The sequence below is a fragment of the Schistocerca gregaria genome, chromosome 1 (assembly GCF_023897955.1).
Source record: "Schistocerca gregaria isolate iqSchGreg1 chromosome 1, iqSchGreg1.2, whole genome shotgun sequence".
NCBI classification, from domain to species: Eukaryota; Metazoa; Arthropoda; class Insecta; order Orthoptera; family Acrididae; genus Schistocerca; species Schistocerca gregaria.
Window position 1 is genome coordinate 684,897,880 of NC_064920.1, and position 14,252 is coordinate 684,912,131.

Below are 14,252 nucleotides of genomic sequence, written 5' to 3' on the forward strand. Positions count from 1 at the left end.
TCTGTTACAAGTGGGGCACTTTTGGGGTTCTTCTGTGAGAGGTTCTGGGTTTGAGGGGATGAGGAAGTGGCTCTGGTTATCTGCTTCTGTACCAGGTTGGGAGGGTAGTTGCGGGATGCGAAAGCTGTTTTCAGGTTGTTGGTGTAATGGTCGAGGGATTCAGGACTGGAGCAGATTCGTTTGCCACGAAGGCCTAGGCTGTAGGGAAGGGACCGTTTGATATGGAATGGGTGGCAGCTGTCATAATGGAGGTACTGTTGCTTGTTGGTGGGTTTGATGTGGACGGATGTGTGCAGCTGGCCATTGGACAGATGGAGGTCAACATCTAGGAAAGTGGCATGGGATTTGGAGTAGGACCAGGTGAATCTGGTGGAACCAAAGGAGTTGAGGTTGGAGAGGAAATTCTGGAGTTGTTCTTCACTGTGAGTCCAGATCATGAAGATGTCATCAATAAATCTGTACCAAACTTTGGGTTGGCAGGCTTGGGTAACCAAGAAGGCTTCCTCTAAGCGACCCATAAATAGGTTGGCATACGAGGGGGCCATCCTGGTACCCATGGCTGTTCCCTTTAATTGTTGGTATGTCTGGCCTTCAAAAGTGAAGAAGTTGTGGGTCAGGATGAAGCTGGCTAAGGTGACGAGGAAAGAGGTTTTAGGTAGGGTGGCAGGTGATCGGCGTGAAAGGAAGTGCTCCATTGCAGCGAGGCCCTGGACGTGTGGGATATTTGTGTATAGGGAAGTGGCATATATATATATATATATATATATATATATATAAAGATTCCAAGACACACAGAATTACTAGCTTTCGCAACCGATGGTTGCTTCTTCAGGAAAGAGGGAAGGAGATGGAAAGACGAAAGGATGTGGGTTTTAAGGGAGAGGGTAAGGAGTCATTCCAATCCCGGGAGCGGAAAGACTTCCCTTACGGGGAAAAAAGGATATAACATACACAGACACAAGCAGACATTTTTCCCATGTGGAAGTTTCTTTATATATATATATATATATATATATATATATATATATATATATATATATATATATATATATATATATATATATATATATATAAAAAACAAAGATTCCAAGACTTACCAAGTGGGAAAGCGCCGGTAGACAGGCACAATAAATAAAACACACACAAAATTTCTAGCTTTCGCAACCGACGGTTGCTTCTTCAGGAAAGAGGGAAGGAGAGGGAAAGACGAATGGATGTGGGTTTTAAGGGGAAGGGGAAGGAGTCATTCCAATCCTGGGAGTGGAAAGACTTACCTTAGGGGGAAAAAAGGACAGGTGTACACTCACACACACACACATATCCATCCGCACATACACAGACACAAGCAGACATTTGTAAAGGCAGAGAGATTGGGCAGAGATGTCAGTCGAGGCGGAAGTGCAGAGGTAAAGATGATGTTGAATGACAGGTCAGGTATGAGTGGCGGCAACTTGAAATTAGCGGAGATTGAGGCCTGGTGGATAACGAGAAGAGAGGATATATTGAAGGGCAAGTTCCCATCTCCTTAGTTCGGATAGGTTGGTGTTGGTGGGAAGTTTCCAGATAACCCGGATGGTGTAACACTGTGCCAAGATGTGCTGGCCGTGCACCAAGGCATGTTTAGCCACAGGGTGATCCTCATTACCAACAAACACTGTCTGCCTGTGTCCATTCATGCGAATGGACAGTTTGTTGCTGGTCATTCCCACATAGAAAGCGTCACAGTGTAGGCAGGTCAGTTGGTAAATTACGTGGGTGCTTTCACACGTGGCTCTTCCTTTGATCATGTACACCTTCCGGGTTACAGGACTTGAGTAGGTGGTGGTGGGAGGGTGCGTAGGACAGGTTTTACACCGGGGGCAGTTACAAGGGTAGGAGCCAGATGGTAGGGGAGGTGGTTTGGGGATTTCATAGGGATGAACCAAGAGGTTACGAAGGTTAGGTGGATGGTGGAAAGGTTCCATTAGTACCTGGAACTTGCCAAACAGAGCTATGGTGAAATTTATTAAGCAAAAGGGTTGTGGAGAATGTCAAAGAGGAACCCTCTATGGAATTTCATCTACTGTACATGACATGGAAGGCACTGAATTAATTGAGAAAATGAGTGTCACAATGCAAGATGAACCGTAGAAAGTAGCATTTCATAAATAAAGATGAATCCTGTGAGCATACTGACCAGCAGGGCCCACAACATCTCCTACTCTGCAGAAACCTGCCTAATCCTTGGACTCCAAAAGACCTATATGCATCAAGTGATAAGCCCATCAAAACGGCAGAATTCTGGACTTACAGTCCATCTAATTCCTGAAAAATTTTGTTATTATTTTATATTACTGTATTGTAGCTTTATCTCTTGTTTTGGGTGCCCACTATTAAAGTTCCAATTTCAGACTGCTGTAGAAAAAGAACCACAGCTCAGTATGATGTTAGATTGAACAGTATATAATTGATGCAGGGAGAAACATCATGGAACAAAAAAACTATCAATAATTTGACCAATGCTTTAAGCATCAGAATATGTACACTAACAGATGTAAGGAACATTGCTGTTCCTTAGTTTGCATTCGAGATGCCCAACATGACTGTCTCCATGAACAAGAATTGTGTGCCAGTAGTCCCGCAGACGTTCTGGGCACTCAAGTGTATGAAAAACGTCATTAATGTGATGTCTGCTAAGGTTCTGGAGAAAATAATTACAAAATTTCAAAAGACAGGCTCTTTTGAAGATCAATGTGGTGGAGGGAGAAAAACAATTTATTGAATGACTCTTGAAGATATGGCCACAGCATTGCAGGAGGGGCCAAGCAGTGGTGTACAAACATACTGTGCACAGAAAATTGCCCAAATATTGGACATTCCTCTGAGCATGGTGCATAAAATCGTACTGCAAAACATCCTACATTGCTATCCATACAAATCACCAATGTTCAGGAGTTGCTTACTTCTCACCTGCCAACAAGACAAACATTCACTCTGGAATTTCTTGCTCATATGGAAGTGGACAATCAATGCCCATGGAACATTCTGTGGAGAGATGAAGCCTATTTTCACCTCCAAGGACACATCAACAAGCAGAATTGCAGAATATGGGCCACAGAAAATCAGCACACACATCAGATTGTACCACTTCATTCTGCAAAGGTGACTGTGTAGAGTGGGCTGACAGCATCATTTATCATAGGCCCATATATTTTTCATGGAGACGAATCCTCTGGGTCCTGTTACCTGTACCATTGATGGTAAATGCTATGAGAGTCTTGTGAACCAATGTCATTCCAACCTTACAACAGTGTGGATGTGTGGATAAGACCACTTTTATGGAACATGACACTCCTCCATAAATTGCACAGCCAATGAAGGAGCTGTTGCAGAGGCATTTGAGAAATGCTAAAATTATCAGTGATCATTTCCCTAAAGGTTGATCTTGCAGATTACCTGATCTTAATCTGTGTGATTTCCGACTGTGGCTTTATCTGAAAGATGTTGTGTTCAGTTTTCCAATAACGAACACTGTAGTATGGAGTCACACACTGCACAACACACTCTGAATGTGACCCCTGGGACACTCTGATCCGTTGTGGAACATGCTGTTTCTTGATTTCAGCTTAGGGCAAAGAACAGGAAATGGTGGACAGTAAACTGAACATATTTTACACTAGTATCACAACAGTTAGAAACCAATGTCGTTTTGTTTTTTGTGCAGCTTTTGGCTGCAGGAAAATTAAAAATTGATGTTCTTTTGCTTTGTATGTAGATTTTGGCCTCAGGGCAGTTAAAAACTGATTTTCCTATCTTATGTGGTATGACCTTGCCAGGGCAGATGGGCTAACCTAAGAAGCAGTGCCACAGCCTAAACATAATGATTTCCTGCTCACTGCAGCCATGACTGTTGATATAATTAGGGCAACATAAGAACACACAGAGATTGTCTCCGGTGGAGTTTCATGTTCAACATTGTGCACTGAATGGTGTGTTCCGTAACACCTATGCCTGAAGCAGCATTTTACTCTGTTACCAGATCTGGCACAGATCTATCCTGCTGTACGGAGCAGGAAAGCCTCCGACATGCACCTACTGTGATTGGGTATAGATATCCAACACCTTGCTGCCTGATTGCAGTTTCACCAGCTTCAACCACATCCCATAGTACTCACAGTAGCACCACTTAATCACCCAAACAGCCAGCTTCGTGATTTTCAAGGTGCTCCCTCATGTGCTAGGCCATAAGAGCCTGCCTTTATCAAAATCACTTGCGTCAGTGTATTTTTCCCAATTACAGCCCATATTGTTGCTGGAATCATTCCCTATTCACCTCTACTCCACTTCTATACTTTCCTTACTGCATCACATGCTTGCAACACCACCAGCTGGGATTCAGTCTTGTGACTCTCCACACCAAGTAGCTGCTCATGCTAAAGTACCCTGAACACAAGAAGGCACCCCAGGACATTAATGGTGAGGGCCAGTGTGCTGGGCAGTCCAGATGTTGCTTCACAAAAACCTTTATTACATATATGCATCCAGTTTACTGTAAATGCAGACAGATGGGATACAATGATTCCATTCATGAGTGTGAATGGGAAGCTCTTGACCATAGATGTTTAGTCTCCCTTGTCCCACAATCAGCAGCAGTTGTCAGTCTCATGGTGGGCAGTGGTCATAATGTTTTGGCTCATCAGTGCAACTAAATTAAAGAAACCCCTGAAGAAAAGAGAATCAATTTTATGAACATGAAGACCTCAAATGAGAGGCCAGTACTAAGCTAAGAAGGGACGCCTGAAATGTGAGATTAATATAATGATCAGTCAAATGAAAATGAGACAGATGGAAAAAAGTAAGTAAAATGTTTGTTATTTCAAATGTAATCACCATAACTGTTATCACATTTATCCTACTGTGCAATAAGGTGGTTGATACATTCACAGAAAAATATCTGCTATTGCCTGAAGAATTATAATTGTACCCACATGTGTTCTTCTTCATCTTAAACAACTGATGGCCATGAATGTCTTTCTTAAGGGCTTCAGAAATATGGAAATCACATGGGGAGAGATTGGGACTGCATGGAGGATGTGTAAGGTCTTCCCAGGGAAGTTTCTACCAAGGTTATTTTCTGTAAGTTGTGGAAGTTTTGCTGGGAATCCCTTAACAGCCTCTGTATAGTCCAAACCTCTCAACATGTGATTTCCATATTTTTGGAGCTCTGAAGAAAAATACTTGTGGCTGTTGATTGCATTGTATGAAAATGTGCATGCCTCTACACAGTTGTGTTTCCATAGGAAAATGTAAATATTTTTCCATGAAGGCATTGATCATTTTTTTTCTCACAGTGGGATAAGTATATTAACAGTTATGGTGATTATTTTGAAATAATGAACAGTTTACTTATTTTGTTGACATTTGTCTCATTTTCATTTAACTTCTCTTTATATATAGATGCACTATATAAACAAAAGAAACTGGCAGAGAACGTTATGGACAAGAAAGAACAAATTGATGAAGACGGTATATGAGATACTGTAAAGGTTTAAGGTACAAGAGATCATTTCAATTGGTATGATTACATTAATAACAGTTATGTGTGTCATCCTGTCACACTGAAAAAACAGCTATTAGAAAATTTTATTTGTGTTTCCCCATTACAATATATAATAAAAAAATATTTCAGAATAATTATTTCAGTTCACAGAATTATTTTTCATAATCTCAAATTATTGTAGCAATTACACAAAAGAAACTGAAAATGAATAATTGCAGTAGTTAACAAAAAGAATGCATTTTTCATGCTGCATATTAACTTTTTATTTTATTTCTGCACCCAGAAGCATTTTACACTTTAAAAAAGCCATCTTCAGTTTTTTATATAAAAATACTTCCATGAACTGTATTAAATTATGACTTACACATGATGGTGAAATTGTGTGAACACTACTTCATGAGGTAACATTTCTGGTGATCAACTTCACTCCAGAGCAAAAGACTCTTTTAAAGGATAGCTGGTCTGATGACATCACTCTGATCAGAAGCTTGTATGCCCATATCATTAATAAATATTGTTCTTCAGAGAACCAGGATCATGTTGTTATTCATTTTAATCATCTCTTATACCCTTTGGACCTACATTGGTGATGCCCAATGATCATGTTCAAATACAAATTCAACATTTCTGACTACTGCAGGGCGACAATACTTCAGTAGTGTCCAAATTAAACTGTGCAGTTTTCACTGGCAGTCTCTATGGATATCACCTTGCATGCAACTTGAATGATAAAAAGTGACAGCGACACCCTCTTGGATGGTGCTACATTAGTGTGCAACAGTGCTGAACAATGAAGTGTGCCACCCAATGTACTTTGTGATTTTGCTCTGAACCATAGAACTACACCTGAGCCATGGCAATCCAATCTGTTGGACATGTGTTTAATTGCTTTTGATCAGACAGCTGTGGAACATGTAAATATGATCATTCATAAACTCATGCAGCCAGCTGCATCACCTACCATACCACCCTCTGTGCACCATATTATGCTGCTTACAGATTACATGTGCTCAGCTGTATTCCCCCTGTCAACATCATCATGGTGATCTATCAACTACAGGTTACATATCAAACTGTCACCTTCCCAGCTAGAGTAAACTATTCTGTAGAATGTCATTGCAGACATACAGAGATTGACATCCATCTCATGCCAGACAACATGTTATGAACTCTGTGGATTGTCAAGCTCCCCATGCAAGTACAGGTGGCAGTGGTTACCCACAACCAGGAAACCTTAGTCACTCACCTTAATCTTATAGATTGAATACATTCAATCAAACAACACAATCAATGCATTAATAATGTTGACAACAATGGTGGCACGCATAATGCCCAGTTTCCATGGCAACTTATGCAACAGCCTGCCAAGCACCAGCTGAGCTGACTTCCACCAACTCTGGTGTTACTGGACCCAGCCAACAAGATGTCCTACATGTTACATCAACAAACCCTCACCCGACTGCCATCCATGATGTGCCCACACTTGTTCAGAACACTGCCAATGGCTATGCCTCTGCACATATGTGACATGCCACTGACCTCACCAAATGCATGTCTGCAAAGAACATCTTCAACCTCATTTGGTCTGCACAACTGTAACACATGGTGACCATGTCACACCCCAATGAAACTGTTTCTGCTAGTAACACGCAACATACACTGTCACTAATCACAGCTGAAGGCCACCATGTAATTTCTCAAACTAAACACATGAAATGTATGATGAGATAAAAAAAAAATCAGATAGTGAAGGGAGATGAAAATTTAATAGTCATGAGTGACTGGAATTCGATAGCTAGAAAACTAAAGAGACCTTTGAAGAAAAGAGAACCACTTGCATGAATATCAAGAGCTCAGATGGAAACCCAGTTCTAAGCAAAGAAGGGAAAGCAGAAAGGCAGAAGGAGTATATAGAGGGTCTATAGAAGGGTGAAGTTCTTAAGGACAATATTATAAAAATGGAAGAGAATGTAGATGAAGATGAAATGGGAGATATGATACTGCGTGAAGAGTTTGACAGAGCACTGAAAGACCTGAGTTGTAACAAGGCCCCAGTAGTAGACAATGTTCCATTAGAGCTACTGACAGCCTTGGGAGAGCCAGGTCTGACATAACTCTACCATCTGGTGAGCAAGATGTGTGAGACAGGCAAAATACCTTCAGACTTCAAGAAGAATATAATAACTCCAATCCCAAAGAAAGCAAGTGTTGACAGATGTGAAAATTATGAACTATCAGTTTAATAAGCCACTGCTGCAAAATACTAACAGAAATTCTTTACAGACGAATAAAAAAACTGGTAGAAGCTGACCTTGGGGAATATCAGTTTGGATTCTGTAGAAATGTTGGAACATGTGAGGCAATACTAACCCTACAACTTATCTTAGAAAATAGATTAAGGAAAGACAAACCTACATTTCTAGCAATTGTAGACATAGAGAAGGCTTTCGACAATGATGACTGGAATAACCTGTTTCAAATTCTGAAGGTGGCAGGGGTAAAATACAGGTAGCAAAAGGCTATTTACAATTTGTACAGAAACCAGATGGCAGTTATAAGAGTCGAGGGACATGAAAAGGAAGCAGTGGTTGGGAAGGCAGTGAGACAGGGTTCTAGCCTCTCCCCGATGCTATTCAATCTGTATATTGAGCAAGCAGAAAGGAAACAAAAGAAAAGTTCGGAGTAGGTATTAAAATCCATGGAAAAGAAATAAAAACTTTGAGATTCACCGATGACATTGTAAGTCTGTCAGAGACAGCAAAGTACCTGGAAGACCAGCTGAACAGAATGGACAGTGTCTTGAAAGGATGATATAAGATGAACATCAACAAAAGCAAAATGAGAATAATGGAATGTAGTCGAATTAAATCAAGTGATGCTGAGGGAATTAGATTAGGAAATGAGACACTTGAAGTAGTAAAGGAGTTTTGCTATTTGGGGAGCAAAATAAATGATGATTGTCAAAGTAGAGAGGATATACACTCCTGGAAATGGAAGAAAGAACACATTGACACCGGTGTGTCCGACCCACCATACTTGCTCCAGACACTGCGAGAGGGCTGTACAAGCAATGATCACATGCACGGCACAGCGAACACACCAGGAACCGCGGTGTTGGCCGTCGAATGGCGCTAGCTGCGCAGCATTTGTGCACCGCCGCCATCAGTGTCAGCCAGTTTGCTGTGGCATACGGAGCTCCATCGCAGTCTTTAACACTGGTAGCATGCTGCGACAGCGTGGATGTGAACCGTATGTGCAGTTGACGGACTTTGAGCGAGGGCGTATAGTGGGTATGCGGGAGGCCGGGTGGGCGTACCGCCGAATTGCTCAACACGTGGGGCGTGAGGTCTCCACAGTACATCGATGTTGTCGCCAGTGGTCGGCGGAAGGTGCACGTGCCCGTCGACCTGGGACCGGAGCGCAGCGACGCACGGATGCACGCCAAGACCGCAGGATCCTACGCAGTGCCGTAGGGGACCGCACCGCCACTTCCCAGCAAATTAGGGACACTGTTGCTCCTGGGGTATCGGCTAGGACCATTCGCAACCGTCTCCACGAAGCTGGGCTACGGTCCCGCACACCGTTAGGCCTTCTTCCGCTCACGCCCCAACATCGTGCAGCCCGCCTCCAGTGGTGTCGCGACAGGCGTGAATGGAGGGACGAATGGAGACGTGTCATCTTCAGCGATGAGAGTCGCTTCTGCCTTGGTGCTGTGGCGATACCTGTAAGACACCGCTAGCCCACGCCTCTCGCGGTGTGCGTTTAACCCCATTTAAATGACGCGCCAAGCGCGCGCCCAGCGGCTGTACGATTAATTAAATAATCGGCGTGCTAATCTCTGGTCCAGAGGGACGTGAAGAGGCTGTGGCCCAGAGAGAGAGTAGAGTCAGTCGAGTCTTGCTCAGTCTTAAGAGTCAGTCGAGTCTTGTTCAGTCTTAAGAGTCAGTCGAGCTAGAAAGTGTCTTGTGAAGCGATCATTCTGTGGATAATATGTGATGATTTCTTTTATATGTGTTGTGTTGTCTTCTTCGATGATTGAAAAAAAAATATAGGTAAAATAAATTTTTGTGATGTCCAACAATAAGTTCATTCCAGTAAAAATAGAACCACTTCCCTTCACCTTTATTCATCCTTTTTTCTTTCTTTCCTTTCAACAAAACAAAAAAACAAAAAATTTCCACCCTCCCTTTTTTTTAAATTCCGGACATCACACTGGCGACCGTTTACAGGACGCCAATCTTCGGATTTTACTGGAATGAACTTAACAAGGGCAAATTAAAGTAAAATCATACGTGTAGTAATATTTATTGTCTTGTACATTGGCTAAAAAACTGTAATTTTCTCTTTCATGCCCAATATGAAAACGAGAGCTAACGTTGTTTCAAGATTAACAAGATTTCTGCAAGCTTCAACGCAGCGCGGTGAGTAGTGCAAAAGCAATTGTTCTGCTATGCCATTGTCCAGCGTGCGCCTCCCGCCTATGCTAACTTTTATTCCCATTTCCCATGCCTTTCCCTAAACAAGAATCATACCCTTTGTCAATGGAATTTCTATTATTGTAACATTGAAATTCAACAGTAAGATATGCAGAAGTCATTGTTATGAGTCAATCCTGTTTGTTACGTCATGTCACCACTTTCAGATTAGCTACGCGAATACGGTTACAACCACAATAATAATTCAGACATTTTTGGAAATTCTATCAAGTAATAGTTATTACCGTCTAACTAGGCCGGCTGCGGTGGTCTCGCGGTTCTAGGCGCGCAGTCCGGAACCGTGCGACTGCTACGGTCGCAGGTTCGAATCCTGCCTCGGGCATGGATGTGTGTGATGTCCTTAGGTTAGTTAGGTTTAAGTAGTTCTAAGTTCTAGGGGACTAATGACCACAGCAGTTGAGTCCCATAGTGCTCAGAGCCATTTGAGCCTAACTATTTAAATTTTATTTATCTTTTGTACTTTGCAAGCCATCGCCATTCTGGGTGTACTATTTATATATTTCACGTTTGTTAATTATTGGCAAAAATGGAACAACAGCAACAGCAAACTGATAACGGTGATGCTACTGTATCACCAGCATCCCCTTTCCTAGGCTTTTCCAGCCCAGAATCTATGGAATTTACTGCAGGTGTATCACATCAAATAATACTAAGCAACGAAAGTAATTCATCAGGTGACACACCCAATAATCCTGACCCTATGGAAAACGATAGTAGACGTGTCCAACTAGGGATTTCCCACTCCGATCCTAATTTGCACAACTCTAGTGAAAGGAACATTGATCCAAACATTGATCCGAGTCAGTACGGAATTTTAATACAACTTCTTACGCGAAGTATGGATAGCATCCTTAATGAAAGGTTTGATAAACTAGACACTAGATTTGATAAACAGGAGCAGAGTACAAAAGAATTAAACAGCAAAATCGATCAATTGTCTTCTGAGGTAACATCTACTCTGGAAAAACAGGCTAACCAAATCTCAGAACTTAATTCAAAAACGACACAATTGACCGAAAGTTTCAACGAATTGTCATGTCGTGTAAACACTCACGAAAATTCCTTTGTTAAATATCAAACAGTGACAAATTCCGAAATGCAGTCATGTAAAGCCAAGTTGGATCAGGTCACGAACGCTCAGGCTCAGGTCAATGATCTAGTTCAGAATTTCGTGCAAAATCAAACCACCTCACAAAATAAAATTTCGATGGATATCGAAGGTATTACTCAACAAGTTAGCGTAGTATGCTTACAACAATTAGAAATGAAAGAAAAAATTTCCCATTTGGAGGAAAAAACAGAATCGCTTTCTTTAGAGTGTAACGCAAACATTGCAGAAAAATTAGTGCACGAATGTGGTATTTGCAATAAGCTCATTGAGCAAAGGGTAGAAACCGCTACAAAAGAGATTTTACACCAGGCCATGTCGCAGGTGCAAACCGAGACCAACACTTTAAAAAACCAAATTTCTCAGTTATTAACTCCCGATTCTAACGTAGTTACTGTTCCGCCTGCAACCCCACTCACAACGAGTTCACCGCCTAATTTCACTGTGCAGTTTGTTCCACAGTCTAACAGCGAATCACTTGCGAGCGAAAAACATCAAACAGAGCCGCTCTCAGTGATCGCACAAAACAGTAATTCTCAACCACCCTTGTGCCATGAAGTTTCACCAGGGAACAATAGTTCAGGCCCTATAGTGCCTGCCGGTATTGTTGACGGTAACATGATTAAACATGCCTATTTTCCAACGTTCCGTTCCGATCCTCAGGGGATTCGCTACACTAAGTGAATATGTGCCGTAGCGTGCACAGGGCCCCGAGCTGTGGTGGTGCTATTTCCCTTTTAGTTTTCTGCACCGCTGCCTACTCTTTTACTATTCTTTGTATCTATCAAAACAACTCTTCAACTAACAATCTATCTAGAGAGTCGGTAAAGAATAACCGGATATGACTATTTTACCCAAAAGTGATTTCGGAAATTACTGTTTGGACTTACTGTATCTTCAGCAGCATTCATTCGTAGCTTAAACGAAAATTTACCTGTTTATTTTCGTGACAATATTACTTCATATGTTGACGATATTCTTATTGCTAAACGTTCTTGGAGTGAGCATGACAAAATTTTGGATTCATTATTACGTGTTTTTGCTAGAGTTGGCATTACAATGAACTTGCAAAAATCTGAATTTGGTCGTTCTCAGGTGAAATTTCTTGGTCATATTATTTCTACAGAAGGTATTCTTCCAGATCAAGAGAAACTAGACACTATTCGTAATTATGCTGTTCCTACTACAAAACGTGATGTTCGTAGTTTCCTTGGTCTCTGTAATTTTCTTAGACGCTTTGTTAGATTGGATAATTTGGCCACACCCCGTTTGTGTGAACTATCTGGAAGGAATTCTAATTGGTGTTGGGATGAGGAAGCTCAATCAAAATTTGAACAACTTCGTGAATGATACCCAAGCGGTGCACCCGATTGTTTTTATTAGGTCTTTTGACGGAATGTTTCCGCACAACTGGTCAGATGCGGAAAAGATTTTTTTTGTAAGTAATCTGTTGAGGGGGCGAGCATCCAGATGGGGAGCTGAAATAAAAAGGCAAAATTTAACTTTCAAGCAATTTGAAGAGGCTTTTCTGCAGGAATTCTGGTCAGAACATGAGCAAAAACAACTTCGACGTGAAGTTCACAATCCCGAACCATACAACCCTCGTAAAGAAACTTTGCGTCAATATTTTGAAAGATACCTGGACAAAACACTTTATTGGTCAAAACCGGCCGATCTTGCCGATGTGATTAATACCTTAAAAAGTCATTTACCCCTGCATTACCGGACACAATTAATTGGTGTTCCGGAAACTAACATCAAGAAATTTCTAGATTATTTGAATGAAGTAGACCTTGTGTTTAGAGGAGATTCAGGGAACACTCCACATATTTATAATGCTAATTGCCATAATTTCAATCAACATAACAACAGCGGTAACATGTGGAATGCAAACCCGCTTCCTCAAAATCAGGGGCAAAAATCACAACAGCCCAACTTCACACAATATTCGCAGCAATCTTGCGATCCCCGATTCCAAAATTCCAACAATTACAACAGTTTTGGTAATGGTCAATTTTACTGAAAAAGTAATAGTAATGGCAACAGACGCAATGGTAGTTTCAACAACAATCAGTACTCCAGAGGCAACAACAACCGTAACCGAAACAACAACAATCAAAACAGACGTCAGGATGGAAGATACAACCCTGGTTATTTTGAGAGAAATTCCCCATATCAGCAGAATAATTCAAATTGTCAAAATTCTAGAGTCAGTTATCCACCCCCGCAGTGGGGAAACCCGAACTATACACCACACAACTACAATTATATGTTTCCGAATGCACGACACTTTGTACCAACAAACAATGCTAATAATCAGGACTGCGGTAATCAAACTCCACCGAATACCAAACATGTCCATGAACAAAGGATAAATATTATTGAGGTAAGTGATGACCAAAATGCGTCGCCTAATAACGCGGCGGAAAACATGAGCAGACCGGCGTAAGCGCCCAACCCCCGGTCGAGAACGTGAGCACGGGCGCAAATAATCTTGCAAATTGTTTTTTGAGATTCCAAGACGGACACACTATGGAACATGACCTTCTTGCCGAGAATAATAAGTCTAGTAATAACGACAAAGTAAAGGTAACGGTTCAGGCAACTGCTGTTTTATCGTTAGAGGAATCCATTGTAGAAGTGTTATTCGACACTGGAGCGTCAGCAAGCGTGATTTCTAGTTCCCTGTACTTGGATCTAGATAAAGGTTCTAAACTTCCGACGTTTCCAGTGCAGAACTGCCGAATCATCGGTGCCACTGGAAACAAATCAAAAAATGTCAAATTACAAGCTCTTCTAACTTTTGTTGTTTCCAACGTGCATGTTCGTTATCATTTCCTTGTTGTGGATAATTTAACAGTTCCATGTCTTTTCGGCATCGATTTCTTAAATCAGTATCGAGCAGTGATTGACTTAGGGAATGGTATCTGTCAATTGACGGTTGAAAAGCAAAGAATTTTGATACCTCTATCTAAAACAATTAATAACAACAATTCTTATCGGGACGTACGTCACTTGAAAGTACAATCTGTGCCCATCACTAATTTTTCTATGACAAACAATTGCAATTCTTCTTACAATGCTGATAGTAAAACTCTGTGGGAAAAGT

General features: G+C 41.4%; 1 protein-coding gene across 1 annotated transcript in view; it reads right to left on the reverse strand.

The window, feature by feature from the left end:
• LOC126364371 (protein tramtrack, beta isoform-like) overlaps nucleotides 1-14,252 on the reverse strand; it is a 434,570-nt gene that overhangs the window by 9,975 nt on the left and 410,343 nt on the right. The window lies entirely within an intron of this gene.